Below are 16669 nucleotides of genomic sequence, written 5' to 3' on the forward strand. Positions count from 1 at the left end.
GCAGGTGCTTTTGCCGCTGAGCTAAATCCCCAGCCCCTTTCACTCCAATTTGAGAAGGCTGGGGAGGCCAAGCAGTGTGCCCCTGAGAGGGCAGTGTGTGAAGCTGTGAGTGTCAAGCCAAGGGTACAGTAGAGACCCCAAAAGTTTGGAAAATCTGGAACTGAGGATCATCTAAGGAAAGTTGCAAGGAGCAAACAAATTAGGCCCACAAGAGAAGCTCTGGGAACTACTATTAAGAGATGTGTCATAGGAGCTGAGCCACTCAAGCCCTTTGGAGCTCACAACTTGCCACAGGTTGCATCAGATACTGCACATGGAACTACAGGACTTAATGTTTGCCCGACTGGATTTTGTACTTGCTTTGGTCTCATTCCTTTGTATTCCCCTCTTTGTAACTTTTGGAATGAAAATATCTTGCACCATTGAATGCTGGAAGTATTTAACTTTCTTTTCATTTAAACAGGGGCTCACAGCTAAGAATTTACCTTACATCACAGAGGAAATTTGGGACTTCGACTTTTCAGCAGTACCATCTTAAAGATGAGTTAACCTTTTGCAGAAAGGATATGCATTAGTCTCTGAGGGGTCAGAATGTCACGGTTCTAATATAATATATTCATAGGCTTAATATTGGTTCTTAATGTTTGTTAAATCTGTGTTATAAAGTTTAAATTGTGAAATGATAAGAATAAGCATGTCTTCATACCTGGAAACTGATTTAAATGTGTCTGGTGGTCAGGTTGACAAGGAGTGGATTGTAATGTTTAACTGTGTCAATTTGAGAAGTTGAGAAGTTTAAGTAAGAAACTCAACAGGGGCCAGGGTCCTCATATTGTAAATGTCCTCATCCTATCAAGAAGAGGGCAAGAGATGGTGTGAGTGCTACACTGGGGGGCAGGTAGCCTGCTTACAATGTAAGGGAGGAAAAGAGGTTTGCTATCCTCCTTTTGCTCTTGTTGCTTTTGCTGTCTTCCACCATTTTGAAGTGCTGCCCTGTGCCATCCCACCCTGCCTTGGAACCAGCTGATTACAAACTGTGAGCTAAGTGAATCTTTTTTTCCTTAATTTTGGGAATCAGGTAATTTGTCTCAGCAATGACAGAAAAGCAGCTAAGACAAATATGGTCAGTAAGCCATCCAGTCCTCAAAGCAGCACTGTGAGAGAGGTTTCATGACTACAAATGTACAGATAAGAAAGTGCAGCATTTAGAGGTTGAAGACTTCCCTAGGCTCAAACAGCTATAAAGCATCAGAATCAATAATTAAAGTCACACAGCCGTACGGCAGTGAACATCACTTAATTACTGTCCTAGGCTAATACATTAGGTTATCAATTTCACATTTGCCTTATGATAAGACAAAATGAGTGGATGTAAACATCTGATTTCATTAAAACTCCTCCATCCTTGGCAAAAGTGACTGTCAAAGGCTATTAACATATGACTTTGTTAAAATGACCATATTGGAACCCTCTTAATGTCCTCAAAATAACAAAACAGAGTCCTTTCATATTATTAGAAGGATGACTATAGCAATAAATGGGACTTCAGAATAATATTCTCTTCAAATATGATTTCTGAAATCAAAGTTTAAGATAGTATCACTGTGCATCAGTTTGCATACTATTGGGTTATTTAACACAATAATAACTGAAAAATAACTGTAAATTTTATAATGTATACTTACATCTCCCTTCCAAAGATCAGTAAAAAATACATTTCTCACAGTGTCACTCTGAAAAGTATCCAAAAGCCTACAAATAATTCAATTGCCAAAGTAAAAATTGATTTGCTTTTGTTATAGCAAGAGTAGCAAAAGATAGTGATTTTTTAGAAACTTCAAGCGATGGGGATATAGCTCCCTGCAAGGTCCTGAGTTTGATTCCTGGTAACAACAAAAAAAAAACTTAAAACTTCAGTCACTCATTGATGTATAAATGTCTTATTGAATTAACTCAAATGTTGTGACAGTTACAATGTACTTAATGACTATAAAAGTAAACTCACAGAAATAAATTTCTCTTAGATATGTTTTTAATATTAAAATTATCTCATCATCCATTTTTAATGTCTAGTGGGTTATTTGGTGTTTTCTATTCTATAACCTATAGTGATTTATAAGGTACTATCCACAGAATACTGTATGTCACAACTAAATGCATCTTTATACACTTTCTTTAAAGACAAGTATACCTATCAATATTAGACCTTAATAGTCAAACCATGAAGATTTATTACTAATTTTTTATCAGAAATGAAGCATCTTTTAATTGCTTTTGTTTTTTACTTATTTTATAATATAATAAAATAAACATAATAAACTCTGTGATTATACTTCTGTTATTCTCATTTTCCTAGTGGTTATATGATACTCTAGCCAATACAAAAAGCTCCACATTTCTCAGGTATATATTAACTTGAAAATACCTTCAGCAAAACTCTTTAAATTAAACTTTCAGAAACTGATATCACATAAAAAACAAAGTGTCTCAATAAATATTGTGATCTATTAGACTGTAAGGGTTTAGGCTCTACCTTTTCAGAGCGTAGGCAATGATAAAACTAGTTTTTTTTCTTTTCTTTTCTTTTTTGTCTTTTTGAGACAGGGTCTCACTGTGCAGTTCAGGTTGGCCTTGAGCTCACTTTATAGCCCAGGCTGGTCTCTGACTCACAATGATCCTCCTGCCTCAGCCTCCTGAGTGCTGGGATTACAGGCATGTGCCACCACGCCCCGCAATGATAAAACTAGTTATAAATGTACTTTATTTAAAATAATTGGAAAACACATTTATTTAGAACAATTAGCATAATTTTTTACATATTATTACTTAGAACTTTCTTCATTTCTTAAACTGATAGATAAAAACGTATAATTTATATATTTATGGTAAACTATGCAATGTTTCAATTTGTCTTTAAATTTCACAATGTTTAAATCAAGTTAAACATAGCTATCTACTCAAATATCTGTTGTCTCTTTATGGTGAATACTTTCAAAACCTTCTGTTTAGTTTTCTGAAATGTACAGGACATTATTGTTTCTTTGTAGTCATCTCTATGCAACTGCACATCAGAACCACACCCTGGCTTTCCTCAGTCACTGCTAACAAGCACTCTACTCTCAACTTCTGTGAGATCAAGATTTTCAAATTTCACGTATAAGTGAGATCATTCAGTACTTGTGCTTTTGTTCCTGACTTATTTTGTTTAACACAATGATTTCTATTTCCATTCATGTTATCACAGATGACGCGATTTAATTCTTTTTTATGTCTCAATATTATTCCATTCTGTATGAGTACCACTGTTTACTGATCCATTCATTATTGATTGACACTTAGGTTGTTACCACTTTTGTGAATAGTGCTCCAATGAAAACTGGAATACAGATAGCCCTTTGACAGATGGATTTCATTTCCTTTAGATATACTCAGTACTGCAACTGCTGGATCATCCAATAGCTATATTTTTAATTTTTTGAGCAACATTCATACTATTCTCCACAGTGCCTATACTATCATACATTCCCAGCCAAAGACTGCAAGAGTTCTCTTTTCCACGACTAAACAGCACTTGTTACCATGAATTCTTTTGTTAACAGCCACTCTGGGGTGAGGTGATATTTCATTGTGCTTTTGATTCCCATTTTCCTGACCATTAGTGGTGCTGAGCTTTTGTATGAACCTGTGAGTCATTTGTGTACTTTCTTTTGGCAAATATCTATTGAGATATATTGTTCATTTTTAAATCAATGTATTTGGGATTTCTACTATTAAGTTTGGAAGTTCCATACGTATGTAAGTCCCATTCAGATACGTAATTTAAGAATATTGTTCTCATTCTGTAGATTGTCTCTTCATTTTCTTCATTATTTTGTTTGCTATTATCCAAAATATTTTTAAGTGGAAAAAACGATAGATATTGGTGTTTTTAAAACAATATCTTGATTGGTACAAGGCAAAAGAATGCATACCCGTAATTACAACTTTGGAGCAATATGCAGAAAAACAATAATTGAGTGACAATGAAGAGAGAAAAAAATTCAATTTTTCTAATCTAAATGCTAAGAAGTTTGATGTGTAACTAACTGAATATTTGTATGTCCTGAATATGTATATTAAATGTCTTTATGGGAAATAAAAACCCTGCACTAGATGTTTCAAGGAAAGAACAACTGTGATGGGGGAAAAGAGAAAAGAAGGATGGGAAAAATATACGTACATATACACAAGGTAGCTACAATAATTTTAGTACTAATTTCTATTAGTTCATTGAAAGGAAGAGTTAGTACTTATACTGTTTGGTCAATTTTGCATGCCTGAATCTGGTTATCTGAGCAACTACTTTGAAGATAAGAATATGCAATATGATAACCATTGTTAATTTCTTATATCTCACTTTGAAATTCTGTATCATTTTTATTGTTTTTTCCTCTCTTTAAAGTAAAAAAAATCTAAAAATTAAAAAAGTCATAATTTCTGTGCTGAGAGGTCTGTTTAATCTAAATCCTCATGGTAATACTTTTTACAAAATGGATAGCACTAATATTTCCCAAATTTGAGTGCAATATATGAAATAAATCCTCATGTGTAATGTTTTTTAACTTGATAAGCTGCAAAGACAGTTTAAATTGGGAGTTGCATTTTAATCTCCACTTAGGTGGACCCAATATTCCTGTGTTAGGATAAAAACTCTATTCTGAAGGGAAGAATGCAGCTTTTATGGTTAATGACTCTTCCTGTTCCAGCCAAGGCTCAAGAAGTACATAAATAGGTACCAGTTCTCCAAGATGAATGTAATGCTTACATATTGCAACTACATAATAGTAAAAGAGAAACTACATAAAATACATTCTGACTTAAATTTTAAAAAGATATATCAACTTCCATAAGAAAATTCTGTTTCTGGAGTGCAACAAATCATTCAGAAGGTGATGCACCATGACCAAGTGGGGCTCATCCCAGGAGTGCAGGGATAGTTCAACATATGCAAATCAATAAATGTAATACACCATATCAACAGAGTCAAATACAAAAGTTACATGATTGTCTCAATAGATGCAGAAAAAGCTTCTGATAAAGTCCAACATTCATTCATTATAAAAACCCAACAGAAAATTGACGTAGATGGTCTTTACCTCAATCTGATAAAATACATCTATGACAAAACAACAGCCAACAACATTCTACATGGACAAAAACTGAAAGCTATCACTCTAAAATCAGGAACAAGACAAGGAGGTCCACTATCACCACTCCTATTCAATATAGTTCTAGAAACATTAGCCAGAGCAATTAGACAAGAGAGAGAAATAAAAGGAATAAGCATGGAAAAAAAGGAGATAAATTATCATTATACACAGATGACATGATACTCTACATAGAAAACCCAAAAAACTCCACCAAAAGATTTCTAGACTTAATAAGCAAATTCAGTAGTGTAGCTGTATATAAAGTCCACACTCAAAAATTAATAGTATTGGGGCTGGGGATTTAGCTCAGTGGCAAAAGCGCCTGCCTGGCAAGCGCAAGGTCGTGAGTTCGGTTCCCAGTACCGGAGAAAAACAAAAAAACAAAAAAACAAAAAAACAACAACAAAAAAAAAATTAATAGTATTTCTGCACACAAACATCAAACTCACTGAGAGAGAGTAATTAGGGAAACCACACCTCCACAATAACATCCAAAAAAAATGAAATACTTAGGAATCAATCTAACAAAAGAATTAAAACATCTATACATTTAAGAGAGAAAAGGACTGCTAACCTACTGAAAAACAATAGCATGGTACTGCCAAAAATACAGATCAGACGATGAGTGAAACAGATTAGGAACAACTCCAAACACACTCAGCCATCTTATCTTTGACAGAGGGACCAAACATGTTCATTTGAGAAAAGACAGCCTCTTTAATAAAAGGGGCTGGAAACACTGGCTGTCTGTATGCCAAAGACTAAAGTAGACCCAAGTCCATCACCATGCACTAAACTAAAGTCAAAATCGATCAAAGATCTAAGTATAAAAACAGAAACACTTAATCTATTGGAAGAGAAATTTGGTAGAGATCTTGAAGACATAAGTGTAGGCAAAGAATTCATGAACAAAACCCAAACTGCATGGGAAATACTTCAAAAAATCAAGTACTGGGATCTTATCTTATTAAAAAGCTTTTGCACAACAAAAGAAATCACCAACAGAGTGAAAAGATATCCCACAGAGTGGTAAAATATTTTAACCAATTTTCCCTCAGACAAAGGATTTCTATCTAGAACATATAAAGAATTCAAAAAATAGGATTCCTCACATTCAAAGACCCAATCCAGAAATGGGCATCTGAGGTGAAAACACACTTCTCAGAGGAAGAAATACAAATGGCAAATTAATATATGATAAAAGAAATATTCAGCATCACTGGTCATTCAAGAGATGCAAATTAAAATACTGACATTCCATCTCACTCCAGAAAGAATGGCTATCATCAAGAAACCAAACAACGGCAAATGCTGGAGGGGCTGTGAGGAAAAAAGGAACCCTTATCCACTGCTGGAGGGAGTGCAGACTGGTGCAACCAGTGCGGAAATCAGTATGGAGCTTTCTCAAAAAGTGGTATTAGAGGTCCCACTCAACCCAGCTATTCCCCTTCTGGGTATATTCTCAGAAGAATTAAAAACGTCATACCACAGCAACATATGTGCACACATGTTTATAGCAGCACAGCTTGTATTACTTAAATCCTGGAAGAACCCAAATGCCCATCATCTGAGAAATGAGTAAAAAAGAAATGTGTTTTTATACAACGGAGTAATAATCAGCCATAAAAAGGAAAAACTTCAGACTTCTATAGGTAAATGGATGCAAGTTCAAACTGTACTCATTAGTGAGATAAATCAGATTCACATGTGTAAACATCATATTGTCTTGCTAGTGTGAGAAACTAAAAGAGTAAATAAGTTCTAAAATGCACAATAGATACTGTGAAATTGGAAGAAATTATTAAAAAGGGAAAAGGAACAAGAATGTGGAGAGGGAAAAGCAAAGAAGGTAAAACAGAAAAAATGCAAGCCAGTTATATGATCAATGTCTCCTACATCATAGAAAAGTAAGCTTTGTGCTTATATCTACTGGAGAATTTTTATGCCCATATCTTGTACTCTGAGTAATTACTTTAAAGATAACAATATTCAATATATTAACTATTGTTATTATCCTATCACATTGTTTTGAAATTTTGTTTTACCTTTCTTCAATAAAGTAAAAAAAAGAAAATACTGTTTCTAGACTCCAGGAATCATGAGTCAAAATGTTGAATTCCAAACACGAAGAGCTAAAATGTCAGTAGCATTCAGTAGGTGGAACAGATACTGTTGACATAAATCTTGAAATCTGACCGTTATGTATAGGTCAAAAGAATGAAAGAGCTATGAAATGTTAGAAGAGTCAGAGTAAAGGAAGATCCCACCTTGCTCTGGAAGAAAGAGAGGTAGATGAACCTGCGAAGCGCTCTGCAGTGGAAAGTGTGTCACAACTGGAAGAAAATGCAGGAGCAAACAGAAAGTGCCAAAAAAGGGCATGTTTGAAAGTACATAAAATTTCACAATGTCTATCATACCTCCTAGTTTTTATTCACTCTTTCAGGTCTTACACTAGGGAGACAATACGATTCTTACACTTGCAGGTCTGATTTATTTCACTTATGAGTATGTCTCTAGTTGTGACCATTTACCTGTAAAAGCCTCGTGTTTATCTTTCTTTATAGCACTGTGAAACAAAAGGAAAATGCTCAAAAGTAAAGGGCAACTGGAGTGTGGGAAAAGAGTGGGAAAGAAGGGGAAATTATGTAAGTATGTACATACAGGATAGCTAACATAGTTGTACTACTGTGTTCTATTGCTCTACAGAAAGGAACAGTTAATGATTACTTCTTTGATCAATCTTGTATGTCTCTATTTGTTTTCTTGAGAAAAGACTTTGAAGATATCAATAAGTAATACTGCAACCATTGTTAATTTCTTACAACTCTGTCTGTAACTCTGTTTTGTTTTTATTGTTCTTATGCTATTTTGTAAATGGATGTCTGTTTGTTAATATATTTTCCTTCTTTTATTTCTTAAAGTAAAAAAAGAAAGTACATAAAATTGTTACATTGAATTAAGTATAATTCAGAAGGACAAGTACATGAAGGTGTTAGTCTGAAATGTGAATAGCACTCAGATGCTAGGCAGATAGTAGAAAGCCTTACATAGATTAATAAATTAGAAGATGTTAATCAAATAAGTGATACATTCACCAAGTAACTGAAGAGTCACATCTGGCCTTTAACAGTCACAGTAATGAATCAGATAGTATAAACATAGAAATGGTAAGTATACATAAAGGTCATGCCTAGAGGAAGAAGGAAACATTAGACAAAGAGAGAGGGGGGCTTCGAGGTGATTCATAAGTTATCTGTTTTAAAGTTTACCTATCTTACTTTTTGACCCATTTTTATTAACAGTGTTTACCTATCATAAAGGATAGGAATAAAAAGGAAGACAAAAATACAAAAATAGTCATATCAAAGAAGCTGAAGGTGGTGTTGAGGAGTAAAAACCCAGCATGGTGAAGGCCAGATTTGCAAAGAATGAGATACTCTGGAGAATATCAGTCATTTTCAGATTCTGAAAGTGGTGGCAGAAAAGGTATCTCTGTGTTAAAAAGAGAAAGCTGCAAGTGGAAAGTAGTGAGGAGAAAAGAGAGGAGAAATGGAAACATGATAGTATTTTTTACCTAGATTCCTTAGATTTTTTTGTAATCAGTAGGACAAGATCCCATGAAAAAACATAGATGAAGCAAGGCAAGGTCATACACAAGCAAGGTAAGGGGAAATAACTTGCAGAATGGAGAGGTTCAGCTCAGATCAGAAAAGGAATATGAGGCTGATCAGAGTTAAATATACAGATACATGCTAACAATAGTGGATAGACTAGGTGGAAATTACTTCAAATATGAGATGAAAAATGGTGCATATTACTTCATAATAGGAGATGCATTGTTATCTAGGTGTCATGAGCACAAGTCAATTTAGGGCTTTTGAAGTTTTCTAAATTTTTGAAGTCATAGAAGAGGAAAATTGAGTAGGGGATAAAATGTCTCTGAGAAATAAAAATAATTTTTCTTAAGCACATCAAGAAATTAGCTGTTCATGCATTTACAGTGAACTTTACATCCCTGGTTAATAATATTTTTCAATACAACTATTCAGCTTTAGCATAAATTATATTAATGCATTAAAGGTGAAAAATTCTTGGGTTAATGTTGATAATAATGATAGTTGTAGGAATGTTAATTACATCAAAGAGATAATTGATCCTATAATACTAAGACTTTATTAAATGCTTGACCGAGATGAAGATTGTGGATAACCAACATAGGTCACGGTACTGAGCAAATGGAAATACTTAAATCCATTGGGAAAATAAGATAAGTAGGCTGAACAAAAATGAAATAAGATAGGTAGGCTAAACAGAAATGAACATAAAGCAGTGGGATAGAGAGGTATAAATTTTAAAATGTAAGTTCACTTGTGTTTGTATAAACACCTTTGGAGACCTCGACTAAAGAAAAACAAAACGCTGGAATAAAAACTTACTACTTTAGGCCTCAAAATGTAAATTCACTGAATGGCATGGCATTCCAGGTGATAGAACTGGCAAGGGTGTAGTAATTTAGAGAACACATAAACGTAGGAGTGACTCATCTCCTACCAGGTACAGAGTTTTGTTAAAAAATGGTAAATATTTGGTGGATGCATCAGTTCTCCTTGGTTCAGTGGCTAATGTGAAGCTTGATTATCAAGTAATAATTCTCTGGTTTTCTGATATCAAAAAAAGGTGTAAATAAAGGTATTGTTCAATTTAGAATTTATTTCAAAGTAATATATAATTGCTTTTAATGATCTCTCCCTTTGTTGAAAAACATAGCCTACTAGATGTGGCCATGTAGAGTGTTGCGGTCTGTATCTAGAATTCCCTCAAAACATTATGCATTTATAATGGGGTTTTTCAAAGTTGGCTGAATCTAGGGTGTGTAAATATGGATTAAGGATGTCTGATTACTAAATTAGTCCACTGATTGGTTTAGCCTAGTTCTGGGTGTGGTTAATGGAAGGCCCAAACTGCGTGTGGGTGATCAGGTATTTTGTCACAACAAAAAGGAAGTAACTAAGGCATAGGTGCTGAATAGTAAAGCTGTCCTGCAGATAAAATAGCCAAACTACCCCTTTGTAAGTTTGAAATGATACATTCGTTGTAATTCTTCAATATTGTATTGCAAGGAAATATTTTGTTTTGGAGTGTTTTGATTTCAATTATAAGAGAAAACAGCTTGCATTTTAGAAAGTATGTCAAAGCAATAAATGCTTCTTGATAACAGGAAAGGTCTCACTGGAAATTGCTTGACAAAGTGAAATATCTTAATGATGTCAACCTTTCTAAAGCAGAACCCAGTTATTATTAAAATAGAAACAATTTATCTTTTAATTCAGCAAGAATTTTAGTCCATTTTAAATTGTGTTCTTTCATAATTTTAACAATAAAAGGTAATGTGCTGGATATTACTGGGAAAGACTTTACCTTTAATAGCATTTTTATAGCAAAGAACATTTATCTTCAGTGAATTATACAAAATTAGTATTTTACCCTTCCAGAATTCACACACATTTTGGTCTCCATTCAAGATACTTAAGAGCAGCATGAAATTAAATTCTTAGTAATAGAAGACTACTTCAAAATGGTGGGGAATCCAGAAAAAAGATAGGCTTGAACAAATTGCATGAGATAACAATTTAGAACAAATTATATTAAATAATTTAATAAACAACCAGCGTGATATTTTGGTGATATAATCTTCAGAAAAGTAACCAGTAGTGAAGGTGCAAGAAAACCAAAACTTGGGTCTAATAAACTTAGTGACTCATATTCAAAAGGTAATTCATGAAATTAGAAGTCCATCCACCTCTAACATTAAGCAGATAAATACATAGATATGCAAATCAGAAGTTAAGCAGAACTTAAAATTTTAGAACTCTCAGAACTGAAGATCTGTATTCATTTAGTGTTCACCATGCATGAAAGTGTATCCTAATCTAAAAGCTATGAAACTCAGCCAAGAATTGGTCACAGTTTAGTATGGGAGAAAATTAATAAAAATAATTTAAACTTCTACTTAAATTCCTATTCATTGTTATTGATATGCTTATACTTATTTATATATATACAAAATATAGCACAATATGAAAGCAAAATTCTAGACATATATGAAGCAACACATTGTTGAAATTACACTCATAGGCTTTAACTGCTAATAGTTTGGGTTCAACTCTAGTTCCATAAGTAACAAGCTGTAAGTTACTTTAATGACTCATCTGCAAAACACTACAATGATACCTAACTCCCCAAATTAAAATGAGGATCTAATGAGATAATAGCATATATTGAAACATATTTAAGTTCTCTTTCTTTCCCTCCTCCCCAACCCTAATTCCTCTTTCCTCTTGAACAATTTTCCCATTTCACAATATCTAATGTACATTATGATTTTGCAAAAGGATGAAATGGAAACAAAGCTTTGTAAATAGGGAGGGGAAGAAGGGTTGAAGGCAGGAGAAGGGGTTAGGAAAAAAGAGAAATCAAAACATATGATGTATGGATACAAACTCCCTCTGATGGATATGGTCATCATGTATATCTAAAATGTACCAATTAAATTAATTTTAAAAACAAAATAAAATATACAAGGCATATTATCATAGATACATGACATATATATGTATATTACAGATTCATACATTTGTGAAACATAATTCTATTCATGGTTATAATTAATGTCACTGTTTTTGATTCTAGGGATCAAACCTGGGTCTTGTGGCAAGGCAATCATTCCATCACTGAAGTGTAACCTCAATGTGGTAATACTAGCAAACGTGGGACAGTGGTTCTCTGGTGAGGAGAGTATACTTGGGTCACTGCTAATCTTTGATTTTTAAGTTAATATTTACTATATAAGTCACTTAAAACTGCTTGTACATCTAAAATACTTAACAAAATAGCGTAGTATAATGTATACTTACAAATATACAGCCAAAAATAAAAAACAGATTTCAGAATTAATAATCACATTTTCAATGTTGACTAAATAGTTATAATTTATTGTATCACTGCAGCTACACATATAAGAAAACCATAACTCTGACAGAGAAAGCACCACAAAGGGGATGACATTTGAATTCTACTGCAAGGATAAATAAGGCATTGCAGAGCAGATTATGGAAGTATTACACAAGATAGAGATATAGAAAAAGACACATTAAAGCAGTGCCCTCTTTGCCAGTTCCTTTTCTTCTGTCAAACTTTAAAAATTTAAACCACAGGATAAAATTCTGGGTTCTTCACTCTTCTTTTTCTCTACTCCCTGTAGAATGAGTAAATTACTCCTTTGATCAGGAATTTCATACACATGCTAATTATTGTCAAATTTCCATCACCAAAATAATCTCTATTTAGTAATTTAGGGTCAAATAAATAACTTTTTCTTATTAGTCTCTCATTTCATTAGTTGATATCAACATCCACAAAGTAGACTCCAGTGTCCTAGCAATCACCCTTTCACCCAGTGTCCATGGTCATATCTGGAATTCATCCAGGTAACTCATTTAAACTCAAAAGCATATCTCTACTGTTCCTGTCATCTCTTCTGTTTCAGTAGCTTCCTGTTTCCTTTTGGTCCTTCTATAAAAAATACCAGTCCTTGTCTTCTACAAATATAAATTAGATTGTGTCATATTTGTGTTTTAATCCATTACATAGTTTTACTATGGTAGTTAAAAAAAAGTACCACTTACACATGAATGCCTAGAAATATCTAAACTACTTTTCCTTCCTTCCAAAGCTCAGGAGTCATCACGTGTCTTTGACTTTTGTGACATAGACTAGAACTTTCCCATTTCATATATTCTCAGCCTGGTTCTTTTTATGCATGGTCTTCATGAGAGTATCTTTTTTTATTATTTTAAAAATAAAAGGAAAAAAACATTAACAGACAGACAACCTTTTACAAACTAGCAAAAGAACAGTACAGACAATACAGAGTTACAAACAAAGTGGTAGGAAATTAACAATACTTGTTGTATTGCATATGGATATTTTAAAATGGTTTCTCATGAAAACAGATAGAGATGTGCAATATTGGTCAATCAAGGACTCATTGACAATTTCTTTCAGCAAAGAAATAGAAGACATTAGAAGAACTATGTTAACTATCCTGTATATACATACATACAAAATTTCTCCTTCTTTCCCTTCTCTTTTCCCACATCCCAGTTGCCCTTCTTTACCCTTGGGTGTTTTCCTATCATTTCACAATGTCTATCATACCTCCTAGTTTAAATTAACTCTTTCAGGTTTTACACTAGTGAAACAATAAGTTGCTTGCACATGCAGGTCTTGTTTATTTCACGTATGAGTATGATCTCTAGTTCTGGCCATTTACCTATAAAGAGCTCAAGTTTATCTTTCTTTATACCTGAGTAATATTCCATTACATAAAAGTAACACAATTTTCTTATCCAATCCTCGGTGGATGGACATTTGGGTTGCTTCCACAATTTAGCAATTACAAATTGTGCTGCTATGAACATAGGTGCACAAACATCACTGTGATATGATGTTTTTAGATCTTCTGGGAAACTACCCAGAAGGCGAATAGCTGGGTTGAATGGGACCTCTAGACCTAGTTTTCTGAGGAATCTCCAAACTGTTTTCCACAGTGGTTTCACCAGTCTGCATGAGTATCTCTTTTCAACCTATCAGTTTCCATTTAAAATATATCTAAGTTTGCAAAAATCCTCAAAAGGATTCTGGAAAATGGAATTCAGCATCATCAAGAATGTTATATACCATGACATAGTAGGATTCATCCCAGAGATGCAGGGATGGTTCAACATATGCAAATTAATAAATGTAATACATCGTATGAAGAGAGCCTAAGACAAAAACCACATTATCTTCTAAGTAGATGCAGAAACAATATTTGACAAAGTACAACATACATTCATGAAAACCTCCTACAGAAAATTGGAATAGAGGGTCTTTACTCAATGTGATAAAAGCCATCTATGACAAACCAATAGCCAACATGATACTAAGTGGTGAAAAACTGAAAGCTTTCACTTTAAAATCAGGAGCAACAAAGGAAGGAATGACTAGGATGAGGGAAACAAGAAAAAAGAAAGAAGGAAGACAAAACTTATACATATGAATAGCTGTGATGACTGCATTGCTGTTCTCTGATGGTGTATTGAAATGAACAGTCAATGCTCACAATTTTTTATGTTCTGATCGACTTTGCATGCTTCTGTCTGGTGGTCTGAGCAACTGATTTGAAGGTAACAATATGCAATGGAATTACAATGGTGAAATCCTACCATGTTATCTAGCAAAACTCTGTATTATCTCTAATGTTTTATTGAAGAATTATTTTCTTATTCTCTTTAATGGTTTGAGCAATCTTTCATTTTTCCATCCGATAATCTGAATAATATAGTTGAGGATAGTGGTATGCAACGCAACAACCACTGTTGATTTGTAGTAATTTGTCTTGTGACCTTATATCACTTTGAATGTTTTCTCTTTGATTTGTTTATGTTCCTGATACTGGTATGCTGATACTGGTCTATTTTTTTGTTTGTTTGTCTCTCATGAACTACTCTCTTTAACATAAAAAAAATCAAAATAAGAAAATAAAATCAAGAGCAAGAAAAGGATGTCCACTATCACCACTGTTATTCATTACCATTCTGGAAATATTAGCCAGAACAATTAGATAAGAGGAAGAAATAAAAGGAATAAGGATAGGAAAGGAAGTTAAATTATCATTATTTGCAGATGACATGATTATCTACATAAATAACTCCAAAAACTCTACAAAAAGACTTCTACATTTAATAAACAAATTCACTAGTGTAGTTGGATACAAAATCAACACTCAAAAATTAATATCATTCCTGCTGGAAAAACTAGTTTACTACATACCAAAGATAAAGCCCGACTCATGTCTCTCACCATGCACTAAACTAACATCAAAATGGATCAAAGATCTAAATATTAAAAGAGAAACAGTAAATCTGTTGGAAAAGAAAATAGGCAGAACTCTTGAGAACATAGGTGTAGGCAAAGACTATGAACAAAACCCTGGTCACACTGATAATACCACAAAGAATCAACAAGTGGGATCTCATCAGATTAAAAAACTTTTTCATAGCAAAAGAAATCACCCACAGAGTAAAATCAACCCACAAAGTGGGAAATAATTTTAGCCAGTTGTTCCTTAGACTAAAAATTAATATCTAGAACATATAAAAAATTGAAAAAATGTCAGACTGTCAAATTTAAGACCCCATCCAAAAATGGACATTTGAGATGAATATATACATCCAGAGGAAGAAATACAAATGGCAAATAAATATGTTAAAAAATGATCCACATCATTGGTCGTCTGAGAAATGCAAATTAAAACAATGCTGAGATTTCATTTCACCTCAGAAAGCATGGTTACCATCAAGAAATCAACCAATAACAAATGCTGGAGGGGCTGTGGGGAAAAAGGAACCATCTCTACTTTGGGTGGGAGTGCAGGCTGGTAAACCACTGTGAAAATCAGTGTGGAGATTCCTCAAAAACAAAACAAGAGTAAAGGTCCTATTTGACTCATCTAGTCTCCTTCTGGGTATCTCTCAGAAGAATTAGAAACACTATACCACATTGATATATGTGTACTCATGTTTATAGCAGCACAATTTGTAATAGCTAAATCTTAAAAACAACCCAAATGCCATCCATCAATTAATGGATGAAAAGAATTTTTTTATAAAATGATGTACTGTTTAGTCATAAATAAGGATAAATTTGAGACATTTCTAAGTAAATGGATGCACTTTGAGACCATATTCTTGAGTGAAATAAATGGGACACAGAAGTTTAAATACTGCATTGTCTCCCTGGTGTGAGAAACTGAAAGAATAAGGACCAAATTGTACAATAGATACTTTAAAATGGGAAGAAAATGTTTAAAAGAAATAAGAAAATTATTTTTAAAAGGAACAAGGAACTAGGGAGGGGTAAGTCAAAAAGGAAGGAAGCAAAAGAAAAAAATGTTAAAAAAAAAAAAAAAGGATAAACTGGAAACAAAGCTTTATAAATAAGGAGGTTCCCCTAAGGGCTTGAAGGGGTGGGAGGGGATTGGGATATATAATGTACAGGTACAGATTCTCTTTGAGGAATATGATAATTATGTATATCTAAATTGTACCCATAAAATTAATAAAATACAAAATAGAATATACCTATTTAAAAGAGGGAGAAGGGTGGAGGGAAGGGAGGGAAAGTTAAGTAAAAACAATTAATTTTAACATGAGTTATGTTTATGTACCTACTCCCCATGATGAATGTTATCATTATGGACTGCAAACAAAATCAGCATAGAGCACTGAACACAGCAGTGCTCAGGAGATTCTCAGATGTTTGCTAAGGTCCTCAGGTATTCAGATTACGTAGGAGGTAAAAAGAAAACAACCTAAAATGTCCATCCACCGAGGATTGGATAAGAAAATTATGGTACTTTTATATAATGGAATATTACT

This window comes from Chinchilla lanigera, unplaced genomic scaffold, assembly GCF_000276665.1.
Source record: "Chinchilla lanigera isolate Chin_1 unplaced genomic scaffold, ChiLan1.0 scaffold00008, whole genome shotgun sequence".
Classification (NCBI taxonomy): Eukaryota; Metazoa; Chordata; class Mammalia; order Rodentia; family Chinchillidae; genus Chinchilla; species Chinchilla lanigera.